Below are 18914 nucleotides of genomic sequence, written 5' to 3'. Positions count from 1 at the left end.
GATACTGTCATGAAGCTGTCCCAAGTTCGTGAAATGCACCCTCCTACCTTGCGGGGAACCTGAAAGACACGTTCACGCCGTTCACGCGCAGAACATCGCCGACGCACCTTCCGAACCGAGACCAGTGCGTCGAATCAGAAACCGAAACTGCCATGCCTCCTCCGTTCTGTCTCCTGGCGCGCGCGCATCGTGACGCATCTTGAACTGGCCGGTTGACCTTTGGCCGCCACGGAGCAAGCAGTGCGCGGTCGTGATGAGGAAAACGTCCCGTGTTTATTCGTAAGTTCCGTGAGCGAAGGCCGAGAGGGCGGCATTTTGATAAATTTACAACATATTTATCCGATATATACCCGGCACGTTCAGATCGTACGCGTGTTCTATTCTGGTCGCGTAACAGGGGCTCTTCACACCACGCCAACTTCTGCATTCTGCATTACATACTACAAATTAAAGAGGGTCCGCATATATATATATATATATATATATATATATAATATATATATATATATATATATATATATATATATATATATATATATATATATATATTAAGGCGTTTATTGACGGCCATGTTGACGGCACTAGTCGACGAAGCACAACGGCGACAGTCAAGACAGAGCGCGGACTCTGAGCGCGAGGAGCGTGCTGTCAGAGAAGAGCCGAAGGGGACGACCCACTAGAAAGCGCTCGAGAGGGCGACCCATTACAGACTTCCAACGCTTCGCTACAATTACCCCGGGTACGAAAAAGGGAGCCGCCTGGCGACCTGCTTGTCACTATGAGCGGGTCATGATAGGGCTTCAGGCGCTCCACGTTGACAATGTCGCGCCCTCGACGGCGCATGTCCGAAGATGGTTCAACGGGCTCGATCAGGTAGTTGACCGGGGATGTGCGTTCGACGACACGGTAGGGGCCGTCGTACTTGGGCAGCAGTTTGGAAGAAAGGCCAGGTGCAGTGGTAGGGACTGAGAGCCATACGAGTGCTCCAGGGCGGAACGTGGGCGCAGAAGTGGTGGTGTCACCGCGAATGCTCTTTTGCCGCTCTTGGTCATGCGTAGTAAACGTCTTGGCAAGCTCCCGACACTCCTCAGCAAGTCTGGCTGTGGCAGAAATAGGCGCACACTCAGACGGATCCGGCTTGTATGAAAGGATTGTGTCGATTGTGTGCGACGGGTGTCTGCCGTACAATAAGAAAAAGGGGGAGAAACCAGTAGTGCTCTGAGGGGCGGTATTATAGGCGTAGGTGACGTACATCGAGAGCATGTCGCCGAGCGTGCGGTTAAAGCGTTCGGTGAGGCCATTCGTCTGCGGGTGGTAAGCAGTAGTTTTCCGGTGAACAACGTTGCACTCTTTCAGGATGGCTTCGACGACTTCCCATAAGAAGACACGACCTCGATCGCTGAGCAGCTCCTGGGGTGGACCGTGGCGCAGCATGAATCGGTGCAGCAGGAAGGAAGCAACATCGCGCGCTGTAGCCGATGGGAGGGCGGCAGTTTCGGCGTATCGCGTAAGGTGGTCAACAGCGACGATGGCCCAGCGGTTACCAGCCGACGTTAGAGGAAGTGGTCCATACAAGTCTATGCCAACGCTTCGCTACAATATATATATATATATATATATATATATATATATATATATATATATATATATATATATATATAATATATATATATATATATATATATATATATATATATATATATATATATATATATATATATATATATATATATATATATATATATGGTGGGGTGAAATTCAATGGATCCGGTGGTAAATGCGGTAGAAAAACAGGTCGACAAACGTGCGAAACACAGGTTTTACTAACGTTTCGGCAGGAGGGCCTGCCTTCGTCAGAGTGAATGGTTCATTCACCATTCACTCTGACGAAGGCAGGCCCTCCTGACGAAACGTTAGTAAAACCTGTGTTTCGCACGTTTGTCGACCTGTTTTTCTACCGCATATATATATATATATATATATATATATATATATATATATATATATATATATATATATATATATGCGGACCCTCTTTAATTTCGCTGAAAAAAATATCTTGATGTCCGAGTCCTCAGGGCCACGAAACCAATTTTAGTATCGCGAAAAATAATTGCCTTTGTCAAAAAAAATTCTGAAGTCTCCACTGAGCCAGGACCTCGTTTTGCGAATTGCGCGAGAATGGGATTTTGACGAGATCCTACAAAAGAACTATTCTACCTGTGGGTCTCAAAATTTTTTTTGACTACTATGAGTAACGTACATTTCCAAAATGTTAATTGTTATCTTGCAGTCTTGTTGCACATATTTTAACAAACAAAAAAGGCAAATACGGCACATTGCTAAATAATGCTCTAATTTCAAAATTTTTTTCCGCGTCTGAAATAGTAAAAATTGCCAAAATTTCCGATAGTGTTGCCAAAAATTAGATCAACAGTTCTGCCAAATACGATTGCCGAGAATGACGTCAAACACAAACCCAAAATGCATATGCATGTCTCTATAAATTCAATATTTTGAAATTCAATAAAAAAGGGGGGCCACCTTCAATTTTTTAAAACTCCGCAGAATTAAAGCCAGGCGCGTGCTCTAACTTAATCTGCAAGAACATGTTGCATTATTTTTGTGAGATCGGAGTTACACACTCACCAATGTGGCCAAATTGACATTAACGCGCAACCACTTAAATAAGCGATCACGTAGCTATAGTTGCCATTCTCTTAATTCTTAGGTCTTAAGTATGTTTTTTCGTGTTCACAAAACAGCAAATTGACAGAAAAAAGACGACGAGTTGCCTTAAAGTGCAAATTTGTACATAAGGGTGTTTGTGCTCTTCGTAGTATATTGTTCCCGGCGAAAGCAATTGTAGGAAAAAGTTCGTCTACACGCGCACTTGTGTCGGGTTTTCGCATGCAACAGTTTTTTTTTTTTTTTTTTTTTTCAACCTTAATGTACACAGGACGCGAGATAGACATTGAAAGAGGAGAAAGTGTCCTGGAGACGGCATCCACGGTCTCCGCCTTCTTGCCTCTGTCGTAAGACGTCCGACAATGACGTTTCACCTTCACCGACATCTTCAGGGGAGAAATTTCTGCTGAGTGTATGAATAAGTTTAGCTCCTGAGCAGCGTTTTAATTGCTCAGGAACAAAATTTTTGACGCACACATCTGTACATTTTACGGCGATTCTGTTAGCGCTAATACCACGCCTCTCGAGCACTGCTGGTTTTTCACCATTCTTCTTTTTGTACGGAGGCACCCGTCGCACACAATCGACACAATCCTCCCATACAAGCCGGATCGACCTGAGTGCACGCCTCTTTCTGCCACAGCCGGGCTTGCTGAAGAGTGTCGCGAGCTTGCCAAGACCTTTACAACGCATGAACAAGAGTGGCAGAAGAGCATTCGCGGTGACAGCACCACTTCTGCGCCCACGTTCCCAGGGACATAGGCAGAAATTTTTTTCGGGGGGGAGGGGGGGGGGAGGCAACTTCTCTATCTGTAGTGGGGGCCGGGCAGGCAGGCGTAGTCGAGTGTCATTTTCTGCTCTGTATGCTATGGCAAAAAAAAAAAAAATCGGGGGGGGGGGGGGGGAGGGCGAGGATTTGTCCCCCGTGTGAATACCGCTACCTGATCGAACCCATAGTTCGGACATGCGCCGTCGAGGGCGCGACATTAATTGTCAACGTGGAGTGCCTCAAGGCCAAGCTACCATGACCCGCTCATATTGACAAGCTGCTAGGTCGCCGGGCGGCTCCCCTTTCGTACCCGGGGTAATTGTAGTGAAGCCTTGGAGCTGTGTAATGGGTCGCCCTCTCGAGCGCCTTTCGTCCTCTTCAAAAATGGCTAGCGCGAAATCAACATGGACTACGAAGGAACACAGATGTACAGGACAGGCGATGTACAGGACAGCGCCTGTCCTGTCGATTTCGCGCTAGCCATTTTTGAAGATTATGAACCAACTAGCCCAGCAACGTATACTATTAAGCCTTTCGTCCTCTTCGGCTCCTTTCTGACAGAACGCCGCTCGAGCTGGGAGTCCGTGCTCTGCCGTGACTGTCGCCGAGTGCCGAGTCAAATAAACGCCTTTACACCTTTCCTACCCCCATGCTGTACTATATGCTACACAAGGATATGCATATGCTTTACCCTTTCCCCTCCTCATCACCCTTACTTCCTTTTCCGACTCTTGCTGTACTATACTATATGAACCTTTTCACAGACTGCTCCCTGGGTGCCGCCATAATCCTCTCTGGGCTGCGCTAAGTAGGCATGACCCCCCCCCCCCAAGTGCACTGCCGAGGCTGTGACGTCAGCCTTTGTACTCCCGCGCGCAGCCCAACATGGCGGCGTTTTTACTCTCCCGTGAAAAGGTCTATACATGGCCACGCTATGCTTCACCCTTTCCCACTCCTCATTTTTCCTTCCCACCAGCAACGCATTCATATGGTTCGAATGCGTGTACTCGGTAGTGGGGCTTGCCCAATTCCTGTGGCGCATACCCGCCCGAGTTTTCTGTATGAGCCACGCGGACAAACGACAAGCTTACACAGTTACGTTGTAAAAAAAATAATTAAGACGTGCTGTCTGGGAACCAGGTAGCACGTCTTAATTATTTTTTTACAGCGTAGCTGTGTAAGACAGCACAAAGGAATCGATCTTGTACGCTGTTGACCCTAACCTTGAGTGCCAATTAGACCCCGAGATCGCAAGACGTATCGACACACTCATTCATCGCCTAAGACTCGGAACCGCTTACACAAAACACTTCTTATTTCGGATTCATCGTGCATCATCGTCAACATGTTCGTGCGGCCACGACGACGAGGATGTGCATCATCTGTTGCTCGACTGTCCCAAGAACGACACACATAGACAGCGACTCGAGCAGGAACTTCACACGCTGGACTCTGAGCGAACGTTTTCCAGCGAAAATACTAGGCCCATGGCCGACTAGGATAAACCGTAAAGCAATGAAAGTGCTCCAGCGTTTTTTTGAAGACACTAATATTTGCGATGGCTACTGAGTTCTTGAACTTGTAGGACTGTATATATATATATATATAGATATATATATATATATATATATATATATATATATATATATATATATATATATATATATATATATATATATATATATATATATATATATATATATATATATATATATATATATATAGATATATATATATATATATATATATATATATATATATATATATATATATAATATATATATATATATAGATTCATTTTGTTATCTTAACAACTATGTGGAAAGGGGTAGCCGTCACCAAGTAATGGTGACAACAACTCCTTCATTTCATTTATTTTCTATTTCAATAAGAAAAATTAAGACGTGTATGTCCAGTGTTCGTTATGTACCTTTCTTCTACTCTAATAATAATAATAATAATAATAATATATATATATATATATAAGCAAACGATTCGAAACTTTTCCGGCGGCGCTGCAGAAAGCCGACGAATGCGAGCCAAAGCGCGCCGAAAGAGCACATAACAGCAGCGATCTTACTACTCGCGTGGCCGCCGCATCTTTCCGTTGCCCCAAGGAAGTGTGCGGCGCAGTGAAAGGGACTTACGGGCCAGAGTCCAGGGCCGCGGCAGATGCTCAGCATAAAATTTTTTTCTTGCTTGAAACAAAAGTCACTTCGATTAAACTTTCAGTAACGAATCTCCATTGTAAATGAGTGTAAGCATGCATTTTTACTCGGACCGCATCTGTAATCTGCATGTGCCTGAATATGACTCATTTCATATATACTTTTCCATGTTGTGCTCCAAGGGCGCAGCCAAGGGGGGGTTGGGGGGGTTCAACCCCCCGCCGCCCCCCGAAATTTTTCAGTTTTGCTTGCGTATATATACACGCACACATACAAACGCACGCACGAACATACATAAAGTAAGGTTGAACCCCCCCCCCCCCCCCCGAAAAAAATTTCTGGCTACGCCCCTGTTGTGCCCCTTCCTTTACGAATTAAGCTACTCGGTCGTCGACCTCCATGCTTTTCGAAACGCTTACGGCAACTACCGAGGTATACATGCTGTGTTTGTGGTAATGTGTTAATATACTGTGCAGAATTTTTTTTATATATATATTGTCGGAATCGGCGCATGCTTCACCAGCACAAAGCATGTCGTGAGACAGAATGGACGCCAATGGGGTGGAATAGGAAAGCGCTATACCATTTCTAGCAACCAGCAAATGTTTAAGGAGCTCCGTGTATAGTATTGTGTTATTCAGAGGTTTTTTTCATCAACCTAGGTTTCGCCCCCTACGGCAGCACTCCAATCCCTCCTAAGGACAGAAATCTTTTTTTTTTCTTGCAAAGATACTGCAGGAGGGCAAATGGTGGACTAAGATTATTGCCCACAATTTTTAAGAACAGAATCTGCGGTGGAGAGCGCAATGTCTAGGACGTCTGGCACATGTAATGACTGTGTATTAAAACGCGTTCAGCAGTTGCCCTATGTTTCATTACTTTGTACTCCACCGCTTTAAGAATAAATAGCAGAAATGATGCTGACACACTGCGGTTGTTTAATAAAAAAAAAGGAAATTGTTTTCTGCTTGATCTTGTAGACATTTTATTTATCCGGTCCCGCTAAAAAGTGATAGTTCGAGACGAATGCAGTGACTAACTTACGCGCTATAGGTAGTGATGACAGTTTCGTTCGCAATAAACAGGGGCATAGCGAAAAAGAAAAAAAAAAATACAAAAAACGCAGCTAGTGCCGCTCCGCGAAAGCCGTCGAAACAGCGAAGTTGATTCCCTCGTGAGGCATGCATTTCTTTTGTTTGCAAGTATTTCTTAGCATTTCTACGTTTTGCAAGTCTTTTCTATCTCGAGCAGGTTCTTCCTCGGGAGCTCTAGTAGTCTTGACCATCCTGGAAGAGCGAACGCCTCGAAAAAAAATGCCCCCACCTCCCCGAAGGGAATCGTGAGGAAATGCGAATGCATTTCTTGCACCGAGAGTACAAGGCGTAGTAATTTTAATGGCGTAAAGCTGGACACATCGACGCGCTCAAGTATCTCCCTTTTGGGCGCCTCTTTCAACGAACGCTTCCTACGTGCGTTCGTCACCTCAAGGATGTTGCCACCGCCTTCAATGCAGCACAAACGCGTTTAGAACGCGCTGTTTTCAGGCTGTGCCAAGGCAGCACAAACGCGTTTCAAACGCACTGCATTGAGGCGGTGGCGCAGGGAGGAGAGAGAGCGAACGGCGAGAGAAGGAGCGGCGAAACACTGCACCAAAAGGGAATATACGGCTCTGCACTGCACCTACCCTCTCCACACACGCGGGAGCTCCGCCGAGCCAATGCCACCTAGAAAAAAATTTGCGCTGGCCGAGCTCCCGCGACGCGAGCGCCCTCACACGCCAGAGCCAATGCCACCTAGAAAAGAGCGCGCTCCTCCTCTCCACTCACTCTCCGCTACTCCGCCCGCACCACCTGCTCCGGTTGCTAGGGGCGAGGATAAGCGCGCGCGCCCGCAGCTGTTGCTATGGGAGAGGGAGTGAGAGCGGAGAGGCGCGCGGACAAAGCCGGACGCCTGACATAGCCCGACTAAGAAATGCATTCGCATTTAAAACCGGCACCCGCCTAGCACCGGCGCCTCGCTCTCTGAGCCTACTCCTAGCAGACAGCTGCGTTCTGACACGTCTTTCCACTCTTGCAGACAGCTGCGTCCTGACGCGCTTTCCGCGGAGCATCACCCTCGCCCCTCCCTCGGCTAGACACCGCGTTTCCCTTTCCACCACGTTTCACTGTCACCTTTCTTGTGACGACATAGCCCTCCGTCTTCATCAAGACCTTGCAGCAGCTCTGAGCGAACACCGACGTACGGCCAAGGGTGCACTAACAACGGCTTCGTTTTGAACAGTAACGGCACGCGGGAGGCGGTAGCCGTTGCATAGCAGCTTTTAATTGTTTACTAACGTAGGTAGTAAACAGGCAGCAAGAAGTTACTACTGGTCGAAGCTCCTTAAAGCGGCACCCGTTCGTCCCAGTCGTAGTGCGTAACCAGTCTTAACGCTAGTACCAGATCTTGACCTCCAAGGTGGTGCCGGTGGGAGATTTCTCCTGTGCGTTGTTGAACAAAAAATCACAGCATATCCACGGGGTGAATGATGATGAGTGGGGCGAAGCTACGGAGGGAATCATCTGTAAACCGTGAAACTCTTCCGTGAAATGCGCCCAGTACATAATATAAAGAGTGTGAAACATCGTGTATATATCAAACATCAAACTTTTATTGTACTGTTGGTTTACGTGGTCCCTTCATTATCACTTGTGATCGGTGAAATGCAAGGAAGAAGTCCGCTCCCGAGCGAAAGAGCGCCAAGAGCGACCGCATTCCCCGCTCGCCCTGTGCGAATTAAAGGCAAGGCTAGAGGGAAGACAGGACGCGCGTTCCACGACGCGAGGTCGGTAGCATGCCCAACGAAAGCCAGCGGAACGCGATCGTGCAAGTGCTCCGGCTTCGCATCGCCTCATGGTTCCATTTAGCGTCCCAAAACCAAACATATTGCTCAAGGTGTGCCTTGCGTTTTTCGTAGAAATAATTTCTTTATCATGTACATTAAGACGAAAAGTTGAAAGCTCACTAGAGTGTATCGCCCGCAAAGTATGTCTTTTAGTGTGATTTAACTCTCGTACGGCAGGGTCCTCGCGCCGTTGCCGGTCCACCTCGCCCGTTGACGATCGGGCGAGGTGGCTACATACAGCTACTACTACTACACTTTAAGAAAAACATCTGGCGTTCTTTCGTTCTGCTTTTACAAAACATCTGGCGTCTTTCGTTGGTTTATTTCATCAATCAACGGCGTTTTGAACAAAATTTTTATTGTTTAATCACGCACAGGAGAAATCTCACCAGGCACTACCTTGGAGGTAAACAATGGCTGCTAATGGGAATGAGAGACAGAAGAAGTCGGCTTTTAGCTAACACTTACACTTCTACTTCTACTAACGTTTCCTACTGGAACATGCCAATGGCTGCTAATGGGGAATGAGAGACAGAAGAATTCGGCTTTTAGTTAACGCGCACGCTGCGAATTTTTTATTGTTCAACAACGCACAGGAGAAATCTCCCACCGGCACCACCTTGGAGGTCAAAGCGTAAGACTTGTTACTCACTACTACGACCACGACGACTACGAGGGACGAACGGGTGCCGCCTTAAGGAGCTTCGCCCCTAAAAAAAATTTGCAGCGTGCGCGTTAACTAAAAGCCGAATTCTTCTGTCTCTCATTCCCCATTAGGAGCCATTGGCATGTTCCAGTAGGAAACGTTAGTAGAAGTAGAAGTGTAAGTGTTAGCTAAAAGCCGACTTCTTCTGTCTCTCATTCCCATTAGCAGCCATTGTTTACCTCCAAGGTAGCGCCTGGTGAGATTTCTCCTGTGCCTGATTAAACAAAAATTTTGTTCGAAACGCCGTTGATTGATGTTTTCTAAAAGCAATACGAAAAGACGCCAGATGTTTCTAAAGCAAAACGAAAAGACGCCAGCTGCTTATAACGAAAGACGCCAGATGTTTCTCCTCTCCTACGCCCCTCCCTACCTCCCTCCCCTATCTTGCCTCGCGGCGCAGCGCGGCGTTGCGCAGCGGCGCCGACGCAGGCAGCGTCGCGAGGCAGCGTCGCGGCAGCGTCTTGATTGAAAAAAATCACAGCATATCCACGGGGTGAATGATGATGAGTGGGGCGAAGCTACGGAGGGAATCATCTGTAAACCGTGAAACTCTTCCGTGAAATGCGCCCAGTACATAATATAAAGAGTGTGAAACATCGTGTATATATTAAACATCAAACTTTTATTGTACTGTTGGTTTACGTGGTCCCTTCATTATCACTTGTGATCGGTGAAGAAGAAGAAGAAGATGCTTTTAATGAGAAGAAGGAGGAGAGGTCGGCCTGGAAAGCGGGTTCTAGCCTGCTACTCCTCACGGGGGTAAGGGGAAAGGGGAAAGAAAGAGAAAGAGGGAGGTGTGATTATAGGCGACGATGGTATGGCAAATGAGTCACTGTACACACTGTTTTGCACGGGGACAGGGCACGCGCAAAATTGTGATCGGTGAAATGCAAGGAAGAAGTCCGCTCCCGAGCGAAAGAGCGCCAAGAGCGACCGCATTCCCCGCTCGCCCTGTGCGAATTAAAGGCAAGGCTAGAGGGAAGACAGGACGCGCGTTCCACGACGCGAGGTCGGTAGCATGCCCAACGAAAGCCAACGGAACGCGATCGTGCAAGTGCTCCGGCTTCGCATCGCCTCATGGTTCCATTTAGCGTCCCAAAACCAAATATATTGCTCAAGGTGTGCCTTGCGTTTTCGTAGAAATAATTTCTTTATCATGTACATTAAGACGAAAAGTTGAAAAGTGTATCGCCCGCAAAGTATGTCTTTTAGTGTGATTTAACTCTCGTACGGCAGGGTCCACGCGCCGTTGCCGGTCCACCTCGCCCGTTGACGATCGGGCGAGGTGGCTACATACAGCTACTACTACTACACTTTAAGAAAACATCTGGCGTTCTTTCGTTCTGCTTTTACAAAACATCTGGCGTCTTTCGTTGGTTTATTTCATCAATCAACGGCGTTTTGAACAAAATTTTTATTGTTTAATCACGCACAGGAGAAATCTCACCAGGCACTACCTTGGAGGTAAACAATGGCTGCTAATGGGAATGAGAGACAGAAGAAGTCGGCTTTTAGCTAACACTTACACTTCTACTTCCACTAACGTTTCCTACTGGAACATGCCAATGGCTGCTAATGGGGAATGAGAGACAGAAGAATTCGGCTTTTAGTTAACGCGCACGCTGCGAATTTTTTATTGTTCAACAACGCACAGGAGAAATCTCCCACCGGCACCACCTTGGAGGTCAAAGCGTAAGACTTGTTACGGACTACTACGATGACGACGACTACGAGGGACGAACGGGTGCCGCCTTAAGGAGCTTCGCCCCTAAAAACCGACCGCTCGCGCTGCACAACCGTTTACTGACCACCCCGTATATATAGGCACTGGATTTTGACCTTCAAGGTAGTGCGTGTGTGCGATTTCTCCTGTGCGTGATTTATAGCGGACACACCAGTACTGAACGGTATTCGAATAAGGACAGAAGTGGGAATGCGCTTGCCAGAGCTTGTGGAGTGTAATCACTTTAGAAAGAGAGCAACTGTATCAAATTGACACGTATTGCGCTGCGCAGCAAAGAAAAACACTGCTTAGAAAGGTGATTATGATCTGTATTTGTCTTGGATCTTCTGCACTTCATGATTGCTGTGTGACGGTAACGGAGAGTGCGCCTGCACGAGCCAACGCGGCTGCGTGTATGGACGTGTATGTAGGGAGCTTTTCCATAAAAAGGTGCACGCTGCGAATGAAACAGCACGATAACTGGGATAAACTTCATTGCTTTATGAAAACCGATAAGAACTTGAAATCAATACCTTGAGCTGCAGTCACGGCTTCGGATAACATGACGCCACTCTGTACTACCAACGTAAACGTACTTGTACCGGTTGACAGTTGTTATCCAGCGTCTTGTGAATATATTCGTTGGGGTACCCTGGGCGTGCGTACGTGTGGGTGTTTCCTCCCACATTGTTTTTGACTGTGTTCGCTTGTAACTGATATTTCTTCTGAGCGCAAAAAATCCTGCGCAAATGTCGTTCTTGTGTAGGTCTTGATATATAGTTCTAAATCCTGCGCTTAATGCAGCTCCACTACCATGAAACCTGAGGAAGTGCGTAGCATGGGCAACCCAGCTATCCCCTTGGCAATCGCGTGCTTGCCGAGGCGGTGCCGCCCTCTCTTGCGCGGCGCGGGTATCAGCCGCGGGTTCATCAGCCCAATGTGTTGAGAAGTGTTTTCTCGCGATTTTAGAGGTAAATTGTTGCGGTTTACTCTGGGTTATTTCTGTAGTTTACGTTATTTTAGACCTTGTTAGTTTACTTTGCACTGGCTTTGAGCATTGTTAGCCTTGTTTTAGGTTTGTACTGACGACTGCGTGACCATGCGACATGAGAGAGCGGATGTACAAGCCGGGCGCTTAAACTTAAAAAACTCACAAGGGTCTCTTATGCATTTGTCTCACATGACTCAAAGGCGAAAGCCATCTCCTACTTTTTCTTCTCAGTAGATGTATTGGTCCTCCCCCTACCCCCTCCGAAAGCTTTGTGCACGTAACGTGGTTTCCCACTGCCTACAGGATCGGAGGCATTGCAAACTTTCTGCACCTTATCTGGTTTTGCACAGCACCGCGATCGGCCCGCCTTCGACCAAGCGACGATGTCCTATGTGATGACGTCACCAAGTGACGTCACGTTTTGTGACGTAATGGTGATGTCATGATGAAGTCACAAATTTTGGAGATTTAATCGCGACATCATGATACCTTCATATCGTGACATCGTCACGTTATGATTTTTACACCACTCGTATTGGCGCCGACGGTCAGTTTTCGCGTTTGATGAGGCATCTACGGCTTTCGCCTCAGTGAAGATTAATTGCGAGTATAGTGCTTTACCTGTGAGCCAGTGTTCTTCCTGTGCTCTGTGTCCCACCACGGTGGTCTAGTGGTTATGGCGCTCGACTGCTGAGTCGCGGGATCGAATCCCGGCTGCGGCGGCTGCATTTTCAATGGAGGGGAATATGTTTGAGTCTCGTGTACTTAGATTTAGATGCACGTTAAAGAACCCCAGGCGGCCGAAATTTCCGGAGCCCTCCACTACGGCGTCTCTCATAATCATATCGTGGTTTGGGACGTTAAACCCCAGATATTATTATTCCTGTGCTCTGTGTTGAATTCGCGCTATCCTGTATATTTGAGTATGAATCAACTATAGCCCAGTGTCACTCAGGGGCGGATCCAGGGACCTTCTTTGGGGGAGGCAGTTCTTTAATTCGGTTGGGGGGGGGGGGGGTATGCACAGCTCGCAGTAACTGAAGGGAAGGGTCCGAGAAGGTGAAGACAGATTCCTTCGCATTAAGGTCTGCATTTTTCAAGTTATTGGAACCACCTTCTCTCATCGCACGCGGCGCGATGAAAAAGTGATTGCTTGAAACGCGACAGAAAGGAACCAGTATTTTTTAAAAAGGACTCTCGTGAAAAGTATGCTGCACGAGCAGTAAATGTTCGGAAATGGGAAAATAAAACGCCAAAGATTTTGCTGCAATTGCTATCGCCGGTTTCAAGTACCCGACCCAATACGAGTGAGCTATACGATCGCGCTTTCATTGTCATCAAAACCATCCGAGAAAACGGAGCCGCTAATGTCACGTTGCTTCGTTGCTTTTTAATTCGTTCAACTTGAACGTCTGTATCAAGCAGTATCAAGCCTCAGCGTAATCTAAAAGACTCCGGAAATCATGTGCACACAAAACCAATTCACTAATGATCGACTTACGTTGCAAAGCCTCCCTCGATGGCAAAGTTGAATCTTCTCTTCGCAAAGTTGATGTTCTCTTTTCCTCGTGGAACAGCAAAAGCTTGTCTCCTTTTTCAACGTCGTTTGAGCAGCCAGCATGCAGCACCGCAAGTCGGCATCGCGCTGCAGCTGGTGCCACCCTGCTAACGGTAAAGAGCCTACAGTGGTAGCGGAAATGTTTGCCTGTGGTTCCAGGCTCCCCCCTTGGTGTCGTTTTTCGATGAATGAAACTCACGGCGGTCATCTGACGGAGGGAAGGATGGTCACGCATATTTACAGCAGCCCGGAGGGGGCTTTGACGGTGCCCAAGAAGCCTTTCATAAACACTGTTGGCAGTGGCGACCTGTGTGTATGTCTCTCTCTCTTGTCTGTCGTTGTCTTCGCGCCTATTACGTTGGATAATCCAAGAAGCCTTCGTTGGAAATGCGCATAGAGAAGCAGAAAAGGGCAAATATATGTGGAGAGAGCACGGGGATGAGATTCTCCTTTCCCATTTCACAATTGTCTGCTCTCTCGTAGAAAAAGTAATACAGACCTTACTTCGCAGCCGAAGCTCGTGAGGACATATAACTCTTTCTCAAACAAAGCATTGGAATGCTCACCTATTGAAAATTCAAAAAGACCGACCTCCTATAGACACACTGTTTCGTCCTATTCATACACAGTTTTATTGCGATAGCAATTATATGGACACTCTCAGCTGGTTTTTGCCGTCGGCGTCGCCGTCATATGTATATGTGTGTGTATATATATAAAAGCCAGGAAGAAAAGTAATTCAGAAATACTTTCCGACGCGCGGAATCGAACGAGCGACCTCTCGCTCCGCAGCGTGCGGCGTTAGACGGCTAGGCCACGAGGAGCACCGTCTCTCAGCATGCTAACGGCGAGCTATTTATATACCCCATTTACTTCAGCGTGCTTTCTTGCTCACCAGCGAGGTGGCGCAAAGTGTGCGAGGGGCGCGCTTTAAAGGTCATCGCCCCGCTCGTAGCGTTGCGCGCGCGGAGCGCGCGCGCCTCCGTGCACTTCGCCCTACACTTCGCCCTACGGCCGCGTGCGTGCGCGCTTGTCTCGTGGAGGGAGGAGGAGGAGGAGGGGGGGGTGTATGTCTTGCGCTTTCACCGCGGCGTCCGCGCTGAAGTTACAGAGCGTACGAAGGTCACTTCGCTTGCTGCAGCGGCCGCGTCTGCGAAACGAGCACGCTGTTCAAACAGAAATAAGTAACAACTGTGACATTTCATAGTTCGAGCCCGCCCTGTGTGTGTTCTTTTCGTTCGTTCTTTGCGCTTGAGCGACGCGCTGGACATTTCGAGCTGCTTTCCGTTCTTCGCGTTACATTCCAATTTGTTGCTATGGCATTCATTGCTTCGCCGTTGCGGCGAAACTGTGACTTTTCTTTTTTTTTCCTGAATGTCCCCCGCTCCTCGGGTCACAATAAAATCTCCCTTCTACTCTCGGTAGCGTGACGACGATCAATTTGGGCTTTTATCGTCACACTCAACAAGGCAATGCTCACTTCGAAGAACGTCCTTCCAAGGTCATTTAACCTCCACCGGATGTACCGAGTGGGACGATCGAGTGTCAAGCTTTACTGAAAGGCCTCATTGGGCACCGTCAGGAGTCCCCTTCGGGCCAGGATCCCTTCGAGGCAGTAGCGAGGAAGGCGTAAGGCGATGTTGGGAGATAAAAAGTAAAGACACTTAGCCCTCGTTGAAAGGCTGCATTGTTGAGTTCTGCGCACTGTATCTTTTGACTGTATGCGAGGGGAAGAACGTATGGGACCACCTCCGTTTCACCCCCGGGAAAGGGCGAGGCGAGCCCGTCAGATGATTGGCGGCGCTAGCGACGTCACGCGGGCACTGATCTCCACTACTACATGGAGGTCAGTGGATGCGGGCCTACGAAGGAAGACGTCACTGCCGCAGCAGTGCATTTTTGGGGGCCACGCATATTTACAACATCACAGAGGGGATTAGTCGACACCTGTTGAGCCCTCGTTGAAAGCCCTCGTTGAAAATTTTCGCTCGGCCACCGATCTCCCGAAGACCTTCCGACGACACGTCGGCTGATACGTTCTGCTGGTGTTTTTGGTTTGCCATCATGTTACACTACCACGACATGCTGTCTTTGGAGGCGTCGGCGTCGTTGTCGGCCTAGTGTGACCAGACGGTCCGGCGACATCGTCGGCGGGCGACTCGTCGGACGACCGTCTGCGTCGGTGTCGTGTCGCTCTAGTGTAAACGCGCCTGCGCGTTTACACTAGAGCGACACCGACGCAGACACGAGGCAGACGCAGACGGTCGTCCGACGAGTCGCCCCGCCGACGATGTCGCCGGACCGTCTGGTCACACTAGGCCGACAACGACGCCGAGGCCTCCAAAGACAGCATGTCGTAGTAGTGTAACATGATGGCAGACCAAAAACACCAGCAGAACGTATCGGCCGACGTGTCGTCGGGAGGTCTTCGGGAGATCGGTGGCCGAGCGAAAATTTTCCCATGTCGTTGCTTCGAACGACGAAGGGGTAGATCTTGGGGGAGATCCCCCTCGACATACTCGGGCATTTGATAATGGGCATCTCGCGCACCCCTCCGACGTCTTTTCTTTGCTTCCCTTTGTCTGTCCGCACCCCCGTCCCTGACGCCGGAAGGGGTGGCGGGGGCCGCGCCGCTACACCGAGAGGGACAATGGTAGAGGTGGGAGGACGGCCGAAATGAGCTGCAGGTGTTGCCCCGTTTTCAACTTTAGCGCGCAAGTTTAGTCGGTGTCGCTGTGCGCGCCTTCTGTGTGACAAGAGAATCGGCCGACGAGAGGCTGGGAGCACGATAAGACGCGGACGGCGTCTTTCATAGACGATCGGCCGATTGTTGGCGTCATTTCAGTGTAAATAGGACGACGGCACGACAAAAGACACCCCCGGCGACAGTCGGCAGACCGAAATCGGTGTCGTGTCGTTCTAGTGTAAACGCGCCTTTACTACAGTGGCGGCGCGCGCGCACTTCCTTACGGCCTGCGCACCCAAGGAGGGAACAATAGGGCAAATTCTTCCCAGCTCGTTGCAGCGTTCGCCGAGTGGGGGCGCTTCGAACCAACCCTCTACTCTCCCAACCGTCCCAACCCTCCTCTTTCTCAGTCGACGCCTCGCTTCTGGCCGAGTGAACCGACCACGCTTGCCGCACGTGTTTTGGATCTGCCGTGGAATATCACCGATACCAATGAATACATTCGCTGCTATATTTCACCAAGTAAGTATACTTGTTGTGCGCTTCAGTTGCATAATTTTCTCAATCGATTTCTGATTGCGTCGTTATAATATTTTCAGGGTGCATCGGGTTAAACTGATACACGTGGACTGGCCGGCATCGAAATGGTGTACTGCTGCGTGCCTTTTTGCCGCTCGCGCCCTGGGTCGCCTCAGGCAACGGCGCTCTCACAGAAGAGACCTTTCAAGCGTTGCCATTCACCACGCAATCCACTGTGGAAACTACACGCTTCTTGCTTCAAGAAGGCGTCAGTTACGTGCTGACTAAGAAACTAAATAGCGATCCGATTGAGGCACTGTTTGGGCGAATTCGACAAATGTGTGGCGGCAATGACCAATTGGACGCCAGAGCCGTTACGGCTGCCCTTGATCGGATTGTGAAAGCTAAGTCATTATGCCCAAAAGAAACCGAAACGCCCGATGTTGATGCTGAGCAAGTGGCAGCCACACTGTCTGAAAAGTTTCTCGACGAGCTGGAAGACCTAACGCAATGTCATATGCCCCTACACCAAGGTCGGTGACTTACTCGGGCTTGTCATATGTTGGCGGCTACATTGCCAAGTTAATAACAGATTTTGGTTGCGGATCCTGTGAAATCCTAGTCACAACATACAATAAAGACAATCCTTTGTACGTACTGTTGCAAGACCAAGACAAGAGCGGGCTATGCTATCCAAGGCCAGAGTTTCTTGCTCTTCTGAACAATTTAATTAATTTGTTTGACCGCGTGGCAACGCATCTGCCAAGAACGAATACGCTGGAAGTTCTTCAGCTACTCATCGAGCGTCGGCTCGAACGCGCGCCAGTACTAAAACTGTCCAGAGTGTGTTGACGACAGCCACGCAAAACGATCCGCAGTTCTAATTGCCGAAAAATTCATGAGAATACTTCTCATCAACCACACGAACAAAATCACCGACTCACAAGAGAAGCCCTCCAATTATGCACACAAACCGTCTAGAAAATTAATCAGATTGTGACCAAATGAACTTTCCTTTCTCGACGAGAAAGCAAAAAAGAAAAAAAAAGTCCTTCTGCGAGTTGCTTGTTTACGTAGTAATGCCTATTCTGTGTTTTTATTTTAACACGAAAGCGTTTTATGCCGGGGTCCACCACGGCTCCACTGACGCATTTCCGTCACGGATATGACGTTGTAAAATATAACGACTAACATATGGCAAAGAAAAAACTATAAGAAAAAGTTCCGTCACCGGGAGTCGAACTTACGACCTCTCGATCGCCAGCGCGCAGCGCGAAACAACTCCGCCACAGACGGCATTGCTCTCTCCTGTGCTAACGGCGAGCTATTTATGTACACCATTCGCCGGTGGCGGTACTCAGAGATCGGCGGTACAGCGTGTTTTCGTTATCACTAGCGAGATGGCGCGAAGGGCTCGAAGAGCGTAAAGTCACTGTAACGGGAAAAGTACCGCGTTCCTTTTCTCTTCGCCGCCGCGCCCTTTCGGCGGCTTCGCCACATAAATGGTCCAGCTCGCTCGCCTCGCTAGTGTCTCCCGGCCGCAGACGCACGGCGCTTTGGAGGGCGATTGTTTTTTATAGGTCTCAGGAAAGCGTACAGGAACATTACGACATCCCGTATCGTTTTGAGACTTCATCGAAAGCCTATCGAGGCATCGAAGAATGCCCAGGTAAGGCCCTCTTTGCCATTCCCAGCGGAAAAAAGGATGCCAAACGACGGGCTGTGTGGCTGCACAGAATTAGGCGGGAAAAATATGTTCCCACGACTGATACCCGCATTGTTAGGTAAGCGCTTCATTGAGAATTCGCGAATGTTTCGGGGAATGTTGGCGCCTACCCTGCACTATAGTGCAGCTTGTTTCGCGTGGTTGTCGCAGGAGGTTCATGCACAATAACATTTTATTATGTTTGGCGTAAAATTGACGCCTTTGGGCTCACATATAATGATCAGCGCGCCATGAAAACTGACTGCTACAGATTGGTACTGCCTGACGGGACTGTATGACGAACACAAATAACAGATGGTAGCATGAACATAATGGCTGACGCTGTCGCGGCCGGTTCGCTTGCTTGATATGCCCCGAAATCGGTATTGCGTGACGTGAGTGTATGACGAACATAAATACCGTGCGGTAACATGAAAATAATGGTACGCATGTCATGTAAAGCATGATTTACATGCCATGCTCATGATGCACTCGCGCGCCGGTTCGCGGTTTGATA

This window comes from Rhipicephalus sanguineus, chromosome 11, assembly GCF_013339695.2.
Source record: "Rhipicephalus sanguineus isolate Rsan-2018 chromosome 11, BIME_Rsan_1.4, whole genome shotgun sequence".
Taxonomy (NCBI): domain Eukaryota; kingdom Metazoa; phylum Arthropoda; class Arachnida; order Ixodida; family Ixodidae; genus Rhipicephalus; species Rhipicephalus sanguineus.
Note: the sequence above shows the minus strand (reverse complement) of the source record.